Genomic DNA, 12,932 nt, shown 5'->3' with positions numbered 1-12,932 from the left:
TCTATCCATCTTCTTTCCGCCTCCCCCTCTCTCCCTATTTATTTCAGAACCCCCTTCCCCTCCCCCATTTCTGATGAAGGGTCTAGGCCCGAAACGTCAGCCTTCCTGCTTCTATGATGCTGCTTGGCCTGCTGTGTTCATCCAGCTCTACACCTTGTTATCTCAGATTCTCCAGCATCTGCAGTTCCTACTATCTCTTGCTAATTTGCCAACTATCTTTCACTTCTGAAAGTTCTTTGAGATTTTCCCAATCTCTTACATCTCTCTTAACCTGTTGCATTCCAGTGAAGAATCTCAATTTTTACAGCATCTTTCTGTTTTAATCTCCTGATGCTGCTGAAGAATATTTACAGAGACTGTGAGGTAATGAAAATTTTCACTTTATTTAAGAAACATCTTACCGTGACTTCATCTTGCCAGGAGGCAGCAGGAAAGATCTAGATCGTGTGACATTACATTACTTCCTGTGATGCTGTATACTTTGTCTCAATAGACTATCACAGTCAGACTTAACCACATAACTACCATCTCCCGCAGCCCAAATCCCTGATTCTACCCACCATATTACAGCACTCTGTATGTAAAAACTGAGCACTGGATTATGCCAATAGCGGCATATAGACAGGAACAGGAATCTTCTTCCAATGGATGGTTGAAAGACAGTTGAGAGAGGATTTATTCATTGATTAATTCAATAAGGGAAATCCTGTTCTCAGACATCTCACCCTGTTTTCATTTTCTCAGCTGCAACTATGTCATGTGAAATTTCAGTGGCCGCAAATGACTACTACTCAGACTGTTAACATTGTTCTGATCAACCACATTGGATAACTATTTTAAACTGATGCACTGTACCTCCACTCAAGTTATTTGCTGGTGTGCTATTAGTTCCAATGAGAACTGGCATTACAGCCTGTCACCCTATTAATCAGCTATTCTGCAGAATTTTCCAGTAGAAATCACTGGAAGGCAGTCAGCATTGGGATCCTGTTGATTGTTTATGAAGTTAATTGTCACAATATAACTGCTCTGATCGTTGGATTCAGCTTGTTTGGCATTGACTGTGAATTGAACAGAGGATGTTTGGATCTGTGTGAATTAGTTGACTGTACTAGGTGACCCATTGAGAAAGGAATAGGGGACTCTCACCAGCATTGTTAGTTTAAGCTTTAATTTTCCTGAAAGTTTGCAGAACACTGACAATCATTCAGTTGATTGGCTGTCTTAGAACGGAGCCATCACCAGAGCGATGAATGACCATTTAACCTTCTCTATTGCTATGTTATTAGAACTAATCACCTTGTGGACGTGGTAAATCCCCTGCCATGTGGAACTCCTTTCCTGACCCAGGACATGGGTAATGACAACCACTGGAGGGATGCACTCAAAATGTTGTTTTCATAACGAATTAACCCTGACCGGGTTTAGTGCACATTGATTAAAGAACACATGCGACAATAATACATGAATTGTAAAATTGAACAAGTTTACTCCTGGATCAGACAATGTATCTCATCTTGTCCTAAAAAGGTAATTTTCTAAAGGGGAGGGGCTTGCAATTTTTGGTGCTACAGTCCTCCTGAGAGATCTCCAGTCCTCCAATTCTGGCCCCTTGCATATCCCCAACTTTAATAATTTCAACCTTTGTGGCTGTACCTTCAGTTGTTCAGGCACTAGTTTCTGGAATTCTTCCCTCAACCTTTTCGCATTTGCTTCCTCCTTCCTGATGCTCCTTAAAACCTACTTCCTAGACCAAGCTTGTAGACAAAAATGCTAATTTCTTCTTACTGGCTCAACATCAGATGTTGTTTGCTAATGCTTCCTTGACAGTTTATATTATGTTTAAGGCATTTAATAAATACAAGTTGTTATCAATCTGTAGCAAGCATTTTTCACACTAATTGTTCATCTAAATACAAATATCCCTGATATAATTAACATAAAAATATTGGAAAAATGGAATATCCAAAATTAGTTAGTACTCAGAAGCAGGATTTACACAAAACCAATGAGTTGCGTTTTTTAAAATCCTCCAACAAATGTCCAGTTTATGATATTTGAAGTCAAACAGCTGTAGCTGTTTCATGTGCACAAACAGTGAACAATGTTCCCTTTAATATATGGAATACTTTGATGAAATCAATCCTTAACTTTCTATATTTCATGATATACCACCCTAGTTTGTCTGGACTCTCCTTGTAATTTAACATTTGGAGTCCAGATATTTTGTTCGGCACTCACTGAACTCACACTAAGGCCGCTTTAGTCTTCTTAGAATGTGATACCCAGAACTGCTCACAGTATTGTGAAAGACAATTTTGTAAGAGTGTTCCTTGGGTTAATGTCCCAGGTCCCAACCATCTTCAGCTGCTTCAACTACTTTCTCTCATTTATCAGGTCAGAGTTGGAGATATTTGCTAATGACTGCACAATGTTCAGCACCATCCAATATTCCTCAGATACTAAAACAATCTGTATCCATCTGCAGCAAGACTTAAACATTGTGACTTGGGCTGATATGTATGGGGAGGCAATATCCTAATGGTATTATCTCTTGACTATTAATCCAGAGCCCCAGATAATGTTCTGGTGACCCAACTTTGAATCCTGTCACGGCGGATGGTGGAATTTGAATTCAATAAATATCTGGAAAGAAGAATCTAATGATGACCGTGAATCCATTGTTGGGGAAAAACCCATCTGGTTCATTAATGGCCTTTTAGGGAAGGAAACTGCCATCCTTACCTGATCTGGCCTACATGTGACTCCAGACCCACAGCAATGAATGAATTTTTTAAAAAGTGGCAATTTACCTTCAAGCAACGCGTGCCAGGTGATGACCACCCCCAACTGGAGAGAATGTAACCATATCCCTTGGCGTTCAGGGGTATTACCATCACTGAATCTTTTACTGTCAATGCCCTGAGGGGTCAGGGTGATTAGCACTGACTAGAAACTGGATCGCGATGGAATTCTCTCCACTTACCTGGCTGAGTGCAGATCTAACAAGCTCGAGACAGGGAGGTGATGGTATCGTAGTATTGTCACTGGACTAGTAATCCAGCAACCCGCGTTCTGTTCCGGGAGTGCAGGTTCGAAACCCACAGTGGCTGGGGTTTGGTTCCAAAACTGGGAGAGCTGTCTCACAGCCTAGTCAAGCAACAGCCTGACATAGTCATATTCTTGGAATCGTTCCTTACAAAGTCCAACACACTGCCATCCCCATCTCTGTCCTGGCCCACCAGCAGGACAGACTCAGCAGAAACAGCAGCGCTGTGGTACACAGTCAGGAGGGAGTTCCACTGAGAGCCCTCAACATTGACTCTAGACCCATTAAGTCCTGCTGATCACCACATGCCATCCATCCCCAGCTCAGCTAATAAAGCAGGGACACTTCAACATCCACCACCAAGAGAGTCTTAACAGCAGCATTCCTGATCTGGTTGGTTTCTAAAGGACATAGCTGCTAGTCTGGGTCTGCAACAGGCAGTGAGGGAACCAAGAAGAGGGAAAAACACACTTGACCTCATTCTTACCAATCTGCCAGCAGCAGTTGTATCCATATCAGAATCAGTAAGAATGACTACCACACAGTCATGGAGATGAAGTCTTGCTTTCACATTAAAATATCCCCCAGTGTGTTGTGTGGCACTGTCTCCATGCTGAATGTGTCAGATTTTGAACAGATCTAGCAACTCAAGACTGGGCATCCATGAGGCGCTGTGGGCCATCAACAGCAGCAGAATTGTACTCCAACACAATCTGTAACCTCATGGCCCAGCATATCCCCCAATCAACCATTACCATCAAAGCAGAGAATCAACCCTGGTTCAATGGAGAGTGCAGGAGGGCATGCCAGGAGCAGCACCAGGCATACCTTAAAAATGTGGTGTCAACCTAGTGATGTTACCAAACAGGACCACTCTAATGGCAAACAACATAAGCAGAAGGAGATAGGCAGAGCTAAGCGATCCCACAAACAATGGATCTAAGGTCTGCAGTCCTACTACACCTAGTTGTGAATGGTGGTAGATAATTGAACAACTCACTGGAGGAGGAAACTCCACAAATATCCCATCCTCAACGATGCAATAGCCCAGCACATCAGTGCAAAGATAAGGCTGAAGCATTCAGCAATCTTCAGCCAGAAGTGCCGAGTAGATGATCCATCTCAGCCTCCTCCAGTGGGCCCCAGCATTATAGACACCAGTCTTCAGCCAATTCAATTCACTCCATGTGACATCAAGAATTGGTTGGGGACACTGGATACTGCAAAGGTTATGGGCCCTGGCAACATTCCTGCAATAGTACTGAAGACTTGTGCTCCAGAACCTGCTGCTCCCCTAGCCACGCTGTTCCAGTACAACTACAACGCAACATGATGGAAAATTGTCCAGGTCTGTCCTGTACACAAAAAGAAGGACAAATCCAACCCAGACAATTACTGCTCCAGTCTACTCTCGATCATCAGTAAAGTAATGGAAAGTGTCATTAACAATGCTATCAAGCAGCACCTGCTCAGCATTAACCCGCTCTGAGATCCTAGTTTATGTTCTGCCAGGGCCACTCAGCTCCTGAACTCATTAAAGCCTGATCGAAGAACTGAATTCCAGAAGTGAGGTGAGAGTGGCTGCCCTCAACATCAAGACCAGAAAACTGGAGTCACTAGGAATCAAGGGGCAAATTCTTTGTTCATTGGAGTCACACTTAGCACAGAGGAAGATGGCTGTGGTTGTTGGAGGTCAGTTATCTCAGCTCCAGGACAGCTTCTCAGAGTAGTGTCCTAAGCCCTTCAGTTGCTTCATCAATGACCTTCCATCTATCATAAGGTCAGAAGCAGGGATTTTCATTAATGGATGCAAAATGTTCAGCACCATTCACTACTCCTCAGATACTCACACAGTCCATGCCCAAATGCAGCAAGACAATATCCAGGCTTAGGTTGAAAAGTGGCACATAACATTCATGCTACACAAGTGCCAGGCAATTACCATCTCCAACAAGAGAGAATCTAAACATCGTTCCTTGACAGTCAATAGCATTTCTATCACTGAATATCCCATTATCAGCATCCTGAGAGTTACCACAGTCCAGAAACTCACCATATAAATACCATGACTACAAAGGCAGGTAAGTGAGTAAATCATCTCAGATCTTCCCAAAGCTTGTTCACCATCTAAAGGCACAAATCAGGAGTACAAACCCCCACTTGCCTGGATAAGTGCAACTTCAACAGCACTCAAAAAACCTGACATCATCCAGACCAAAATATTCGTGATTGGCACCACATTCACAAAGATTTGCTGCCTCCACCATCAGCACTCAATAGCAGCAGAGTGTCCCATCTACAAGATGCAGAAATTCACCAAAGATCTTTAAACTGCATCTTCCAATGCATGACTACTTCCAACTAGAAGGATAAGGGCAGCAGATGCATGGGAATGCCACCAACTCCAGGTTTACTTCCAAGCCTGACATGGAAATATGTCTCTGTTACTTCTCATTTCCACTAAATTACTTCCCACTTATTAAATTCAATCAGGTTGGTCAGGCTTGGCCAACACTTTAAAAACCTATGCTGATTTTCTCTGGTTAGTTGAAAATTTTCCATGCCTTAGTTAGCCTTATCCTTAATTAACGCTTTAGACATTTCCTGACAACAGATGCCATGCTAACTGTTTAATAGATTCCTGGTTTTCCTCTGTCATCTTTCTTAAATGACTGAGTGACATTTGTAAAGGCACAGCTCCTGAATCGAGAGATCACTTCAGAGCTAATTGCTTAAGCAATTTTGTCTTCTAGTACCTTTAAAATTTTGTGATGGAAACCATCTGCTTTTGTCACTCTTTAATGCCATCATCTTCTTTGTTGTCTTTATTTTGCTTCAGTTAATTCTGAGAAGTCCCTGACCCTGATGCAGCATTCATTTTCCTTGGATTTCCAGCATGCTGAACTCTTCCTTTTGCCGCTAGGTTTTTAATGGCAAGATGAGAATCTTGCTGATGTGCAGCGAGGGGCTTAATTGAATATATTTGCCAATGATTTATATGCAATGTCCTGTTCTCTCATGTGCCAGAGAGAAACTAAATGGTGACAATTACTGACATGAGTCAGAGCAGGCACCTCCATGGTCAGTGACTGCCCACATCCTCCATCCAAGACGGTTGGCATTGGACATGCATTAGCCTCACCACATCCTGGCACATCTCCAATCCACTTGCAAGACAGTTCTCCAACTCAATGTTGCACTTTGGAAAACACTGATATATTTTGTCAAAATGCTGCTTGCCAGGACACCTTACACACATGCACCCATCTTCTGCATGCAACCAGAGTACATTTCAGGGGGGTCTTCGCTTACTCCCTTAGCACTGACTCATTTTATGTCTACCTGAGGTTCACAGCATCTCTGCTTTGTTTTAGCCTTTCGCCTCCTTCATCTAGAGCTTAAAGGCTCACAATATTTTTGTCTTGCCTTGTCTTTTAATGGAGAAAATAAAAGCCAGGCAGCTGGTTATGGTTGTTAGCAGTCGTCAGTCAAGGAGCTAGACATATTGTTACCATATTGCACCATGTTATGGCAATGTCGCACCTGTGCCACATGCCAGCAACTTACACAGCAATACACTGCATAGGTTTTGACCATATAGCCATATCTTCAAGTCTAAGAGGAGTAGACCTCGGTCGAGTCAAGGGAAACAGCTTTCCATCAGTGGATCTCAACACAATGAATCAAAGGCAGCCTCCTATGTCAGTCCAGGGGCTTGGACAGGGTAAGTCAGACACTTACTGAAGTCAGGTTCACTACAGTCTAGGGAATGAACCATAGTCAGTCTTGTAGGTCCAGTGCAAAAAAAGAATGAGAGATTCACTGTCAGTCAGTTTGGGAGTTGCACAAAGATCATTAAGGGTCTGGTTACTCATCAGTGCAGGCCGCCTGCCCAAGTTGATTGAAAGATTGATCATGGTCAGTCCTGGGGGTGAGCTCAGTGAAAGTCAAAAAGGGGTTCGTCAGGGGTCACTGCTTCGGGAGAGAATTTGGGGGAAGTCAGTTCTAGGGATTGGGGGCAGGATGCTGTGTTACAAAGGGAATGAAACTCAGCATATCAGGAGAGGGGCGGTGCTAATGCATTGAAGACCATGAGTTACTGCAGAAATTGCGGGGGCGGGGGGTCATCAATGGTTACACCATCCTGGCTTCAATGTGCAGACAGTGCAACATGACTAAGCTGTGGAGCTAGGGCTCAGGGGTAAGTTTGGGAGATGAAATTGTAATTCCAAGTTTTGTGCGGGAATGTTTGGAAGTTCAGTATTGATGGGTTCGACAGGGTGTGCCAGGAGGAAGCGAACATGTCGTTCTGAGGAGCACTTTGATCACCAGGCTGAGTGTATGATTCACTGTGCTAAGCATAACTTACATTCCCTTCCATACTCAGGAGAACTGTAAATACACAATGGAAATGAATGATAGCTGTGACCACAGCTGGAGGAGGGCTCTATTTGTGAGTGATGTGAGGCCCTTCCAGTGACAACTGCATTCATTAGGCACTTACACAACACAGACTGTATGTATCTGTAATCATAATGTCCAAGGTATTGAACATATACGTGACCAATTGTGTGGGATACAAATCCTGGTCACTAGCAATCTTCACTAGGCCCTTGATCTTTACATGTTGAAGATATTCATCTCTGTCAATGATTCAGTCACAGGGAATATTTAAATTGTTATCTGCAGGCCGTAATTCACAAAGACAATCGAAGATCTCATTGATCCACCACCAATCTGCTCACCCCTTCACCCCTTTAACCTCTGCCATTTGGATAAATAACACTTTTTTCTAGATACTATCAATTCTGAAGAAGGCTCACTGGACTCAAAACATTAACTCTGTTTCTCTCTCCACAGATGCTACCTGACCTGTTAAGTTTCTCCAGTAATTTTTTGCTTTTGTCCAAGATCTCAAAGGCTACGCAGGGGCATGGACCTGATTTCCTCTCACCTTGAACTGTAAGTATTTGACAACATGCTCTTATTGACAATGCTGTCTTCCTTGGCTGATGTGGGGTGGTGGGAGAAACGTGTATGTAGAGGTATTCCATGGCCCTCCGTATGCCCACAGTATGGAGCATTATGTTAAACTGTAACTTACATGTGACACAAATGGTGAGTGCTCACATTCCTCAGGACTTGCCCAGTTTCTGATATTACCCGCACATGACCATTGGATTCAAACACAGCAGAGTTCATTTTCGCCGTGGCCGCTAAGCCACAAAGGCAGAGAGAGAAAAGGAGGAGCAACAGATGCATCACAAAGCCCAGGACTAGCAGTAACTTCTAATGGCTGCTAAACAGCCTCCTGATGAACTGGTCAAAGCTGAAGGTCCATTCAGAATGCACGGGAGGGATAGAGTCTATCACCCTCGATACCATTTTCTCCAGATGACTGAATTGCTTTGCTGCCACAAACTGAGGATCTCCTACAACACTTTCACAGGCCTGACCAGCTAATGGACCAGGGCCTGTGACCTGATGGAGTGGTTGACCATCCTATCCCAGTGGCTGACAGCTGCATTAACCGCTATGTAACTTCTATAATGCTTTGAAACTTTGGGGACCTGTGTGGGATCTCACAACCTTGATCCACAAACATATTGAGGCATCAGTGCAATTTGGGCCAGATGACAGCTCTTCGACTTGTTTCCCTGTGATGTTGTCTGTGCTGCAGTTCGGCATGAAGCTTTGGCAATATAGCTGGCTTCCTCCAGGTGCAGGATTCCATAAACTGAATGCACTCTTTGTTGAGAGCACTCTATCATAATGCGGCTGACTTCATCAATAGGAAAGTTTCCACTCCATTCAATTCGCAATCATCTGTGACCAGCTCTACCGCATCTCAGAAGTCTGTGCCTAGTCTCCTGGAGCTGCGATAATGCCCTAATCCTTGAGAACTCATGTTCCTGTTTCATTACCTTCTAAGGATATTTACTGAGAGACAAGGGCTCCCCTCTGCAACCATGGCCAGTGACTTGGTTATACAACCCCTGACTGAGACTGAGCATGGATACAATCTAGCCCATTCTTCCACTGGTGCGGAGTTGGAGCAAACCATCCAACTCCTGGAGATGAGGTTTTGATTCTTGGATTGGTCAGGGAGGTCTTGCAGTTCAGTCCAGACAGAGTCTGCCACATAATCCAAGTGTGCTGTGCCCTACTCAACTGGAGCACGCAAATAATGGACATGATGGATGCTGAAGAGCTAGCAGAGGGACAATGATCTTCTGAGGTTCAAGATGAGGACATTGAGTAGGAAGAACATAGATTATAGGATACATAAAACAGGATTTCTATGCATTTGGAAGAACAAGGAATGAGTCGGGATAGTCAGCATGGTTTTGTGCAAGGAAAGTCATGTCTCAGAAACGTGATTGAGCTATTTTGAGGAAGTAACCAAGAAGATTGATGAGGGCAGAGCGGTAGACATTGTTTACGTAGACTTTGGCAAAGCCTTAGATAAGATTCCATGTGGTAGACTAATTAATAAAGTTAGATCACGGGATTCAGGGTGAGCTTGCCAATTGGATACAAAATTTTGCTCAATTTTTCAGGGTAATTTTTCAGACTGGAGGCCCATGATTAGCGGTGCTCCACAGGGATTGGTGCTGGGTTCACTTTTGTTTGTCATTTATATAAATGAGTTGGATGAGAATATAGAAGTTAGTAAGTTTGCGGATGACAACAAAATTGGTGGTATAGTGGACAGGGAAGAAAATTATCTAAGATTACAAAGAGATCTTGATCAGTTGGGCCAATGGGCAGAAGAGAGGCAGATGGAGTTTAATTTGGATAAATGTGAGATTTTGCATTTGGTAAAATAAACAAGAGCAGAACTTATCCAATTAAAACTAGGGCCTTGGGTAATGTTGTAGAACAGAGAGACCTAGGGTTTCAGGTACATAATTCGTTGAAGTTTACATTACGTATGGGTAGGGTGGTTAAGAAGGCATTTAGTGTGCTTGCTTTCAATGCTCAGATCTTTGAGCATAGGAGTTGGGACGTTATGTTGAGTTTATGCAGGACATTGATGAGGCTGCTTCTGGAGTACTGTGTCCAGTTCTAGTCGCCTTGTTGTAGGAAGGATATTATTAAGCTGGAAAGGGATCAGAATAGATTTACCAGGATGTTGCAGGGAATGGAGGGTTTGAGTTATAAAATAGGCTGGATGGCTGGGACTTTTTTCACTGGAACATAGCAGGTTGAGGGGTGACCTTATAGAGGTTTATAAAATCATGAGAGGTATAGATAAAGTGAATTTCAGGTGGAATTTCAAGACTAGGGGTCATATTTTTAAGGTGAGAGGAGAAAGATCTTAAAAAGACATGAGGAGCAATGTTTTTTACACAGAGAGTGGTTCGTATGTGGAATGAATTTCAAGATGAAGTCGTGGATGTAGGTACAGTTACATCATTTAAAAAACATTTAGATAAGTACATGAATAAAAAATGTTTGGAGGGATATGGGCCAAGCACAAGCAGGTGGGACTAGTTTAATTTGTGATTATGGTCAGCACGGACTGGTTGGACCAAAGGATCTGTTTCCATGCTGTATGACTCCATCTTCTGCATGATACAGCACTGCAGTCTCAAGAGCTGTAAACCTGACAGGACTTAATACAGATCTAGTTCCAGTAAATGTAATCTAGTGCAGTGATCCATCATTGAGTGTAAATTTGTTGTTGAATGAAATGCAAGCAGTCCCTGTCTGTTCCCAGAAGCAAATGCAATTTTTCTTTGAGTCTTCTGTAATCGGATAAAAATGAAAGTTTTCACCATTTAATGCTTTCCCATATGCGATGCTTCCACATGCACAGTGAGAAGCTACAATGCATTAGTGGGTGCGATGGATGGACTCGCTCTCACTTAGATAGGATTCTGAGCTGGCACTGATGCTGGCTAGTCTGTGCAGCGTAATACTTGTAGCTGCAGCAACAATGACAGTCAATTAGACAGCTGATGGTGTAAAACAGCAATAGATTTACAAACGTGAGTTCGTGTTTGTGATGAAGTGGCATGCCACCTATGTCCCCTCAGAAGATTTCTTCCTCATTCCCTTCCCACTGAGTGCACAGTGAAGGGCAACATTTGACCCGATGCGTGGCTGGACTTTAAAGCTGGCACCAGAGCCAAGATTCCCTGGATGTCCTGGCAGTGACAAATAAGTCTGCTGCTAGTGAGCACCCAATAGCATAACTGCAATTCCACGCAAGTGTAGGGCATACTGAATGGGCCAAGCTGCAGAGATTAGCTCAAGAAAACTCGACCGGGCTCATGATGGGACACCCTCCATTAAACTCCACAAAATTGACACTGATTTCTGATAAAATCCTGCTCACTACTAGTTGACCCTTTGTGGTACTTTGCATCTTTTGCCAGAATCTGCATTTTTTTTTTTGGACACCTTTCCTTTCAGTTTTTTTGTTGTTTCAAAGGTCTTCGGTTGTCCTTAGTTGTCTCAGGATAGCCACTCTTTTGCCCATTTGGAAGACAAAGTTCTGTATCACAATTTTCTTTCTGAACACCTCTCGCTGACCTTATGCTGTTTTACTGAGTGGCAGATTTGCCCAGTTTACTGTGGACAGTCTCTCTCTCATCCCTTTGAATTCAAACTTGCATAAATCTAGAATCTAAATATCAATTTTCTGTTTTGAATATCGGATAAATTCATCCTGCAGCTCATGTTGCTGAGAGCAGCTCTGGTCCCAATTTGAGATTTAGTTCGAGAGCTGTTCTGGAAATCTTGTTCAGAAGCTCCATTTCTTACCAATCAGATTTAAAGCAATCTCTTCAGTGGAAGAATGAGATCCATCCTGTATGCAATTCCCCTCAGTGTCCAAAATACCACATAGACCACATCAATATTCTCACCTAAAGCTAATTGCAGCATCTGAATTTTCCAAACCAGATTGAAATCCCTATTTTAGACCCAGACCAGACAAAATGCTGCCTATTTTCCTGGTGAACCTCTGGGCTAGACGTTCTCCCAGTCAAAATAGCGCAGTCCTGTCCAGGAGCTGTCACAGGTAGCAGAAGACAATCGAGATAAACCATACTCACTTTTGTGACTCTCGGTGCTACAATTTGTAGTTTAAAGGCCCTGAAGCCATATTGACAAATACTGACAGAGGATAAGTGTGTTAAGGTTCGATAGGACAGTAGGGTGGCAGGTGAATGGAGTAGTAGGGTGACAAATGGGTGAGGGCATGAGTGACTGGTGAATAGGAAGGGTACAGATGCCAAGTGTTTGAGTTTAGATGAGTGAGCAGACAGGGTGGCAAATGGGCAAGGGTGATAGATACTAGTTAGGTAAGTAGGTAGTGTGCCAGCTGAATATGGGAGTAGGGTGCCAGATATGTGCAAAGGGACATTGGAGCTGAAGTGGTAGGTTGCCAGTTGGATAAGGGGTTAGGGCGAGTGTGTGTTGGACGATAAGGTACTAGATAGATGAATGGATCATTTGGCAAATGGATGAGTGTGTCGGTGAGGGGCACAATTATCTGTGGGTTAGGGTGTAGGATGCCAGGAGGGATGGTGGAATGTAATCTCTGGTAGGTGAAGGGTAGAGTGCCTTATAGTAAGTTGAAGGGGAGGGGTTTGGTGGCAAGTAGGTCAGGGAGTTGGAGACTGTTAGGGTGGTTCCTTTTATGGGGGTATTGGCTCAGTGAGGTGTGTTATTGGGGCTCAGGCCTGGTAGAGTGTTGGGTCAAGTGTGGGGTGTTAGGAGCAGGATCAGGAGAATACATTTGTATGGAGGATGCTTGGGGAAAGAATCGGGTGTCAGTTTTATAGGAGTTAAAGCTGGTTTTAATCCTTCTAAGGTGTAGAGCTGGATGAACACAGCAGGCCAAGCAGCATCATAGGAGCAGGAAGGCTGA

This window comes from Rhincodon typus, chromosome 18 (assembly GCF_021869965.1).
Source record: "Rhincodon typus isolate 14 chromosome 18, sRhiTyp1.1, whole genome shotgun sequence".
NCBI classification, from domain to species: domain Eukaryota; kingdom Metazoa; phylum Chordata; class Chondrichthyes; order Orectolobiformes; family Rhincodontidae; genus Rhincodon; species Rhincodon typus.
Note: the sequence above shows the minus strand (reverse complement) of the source record.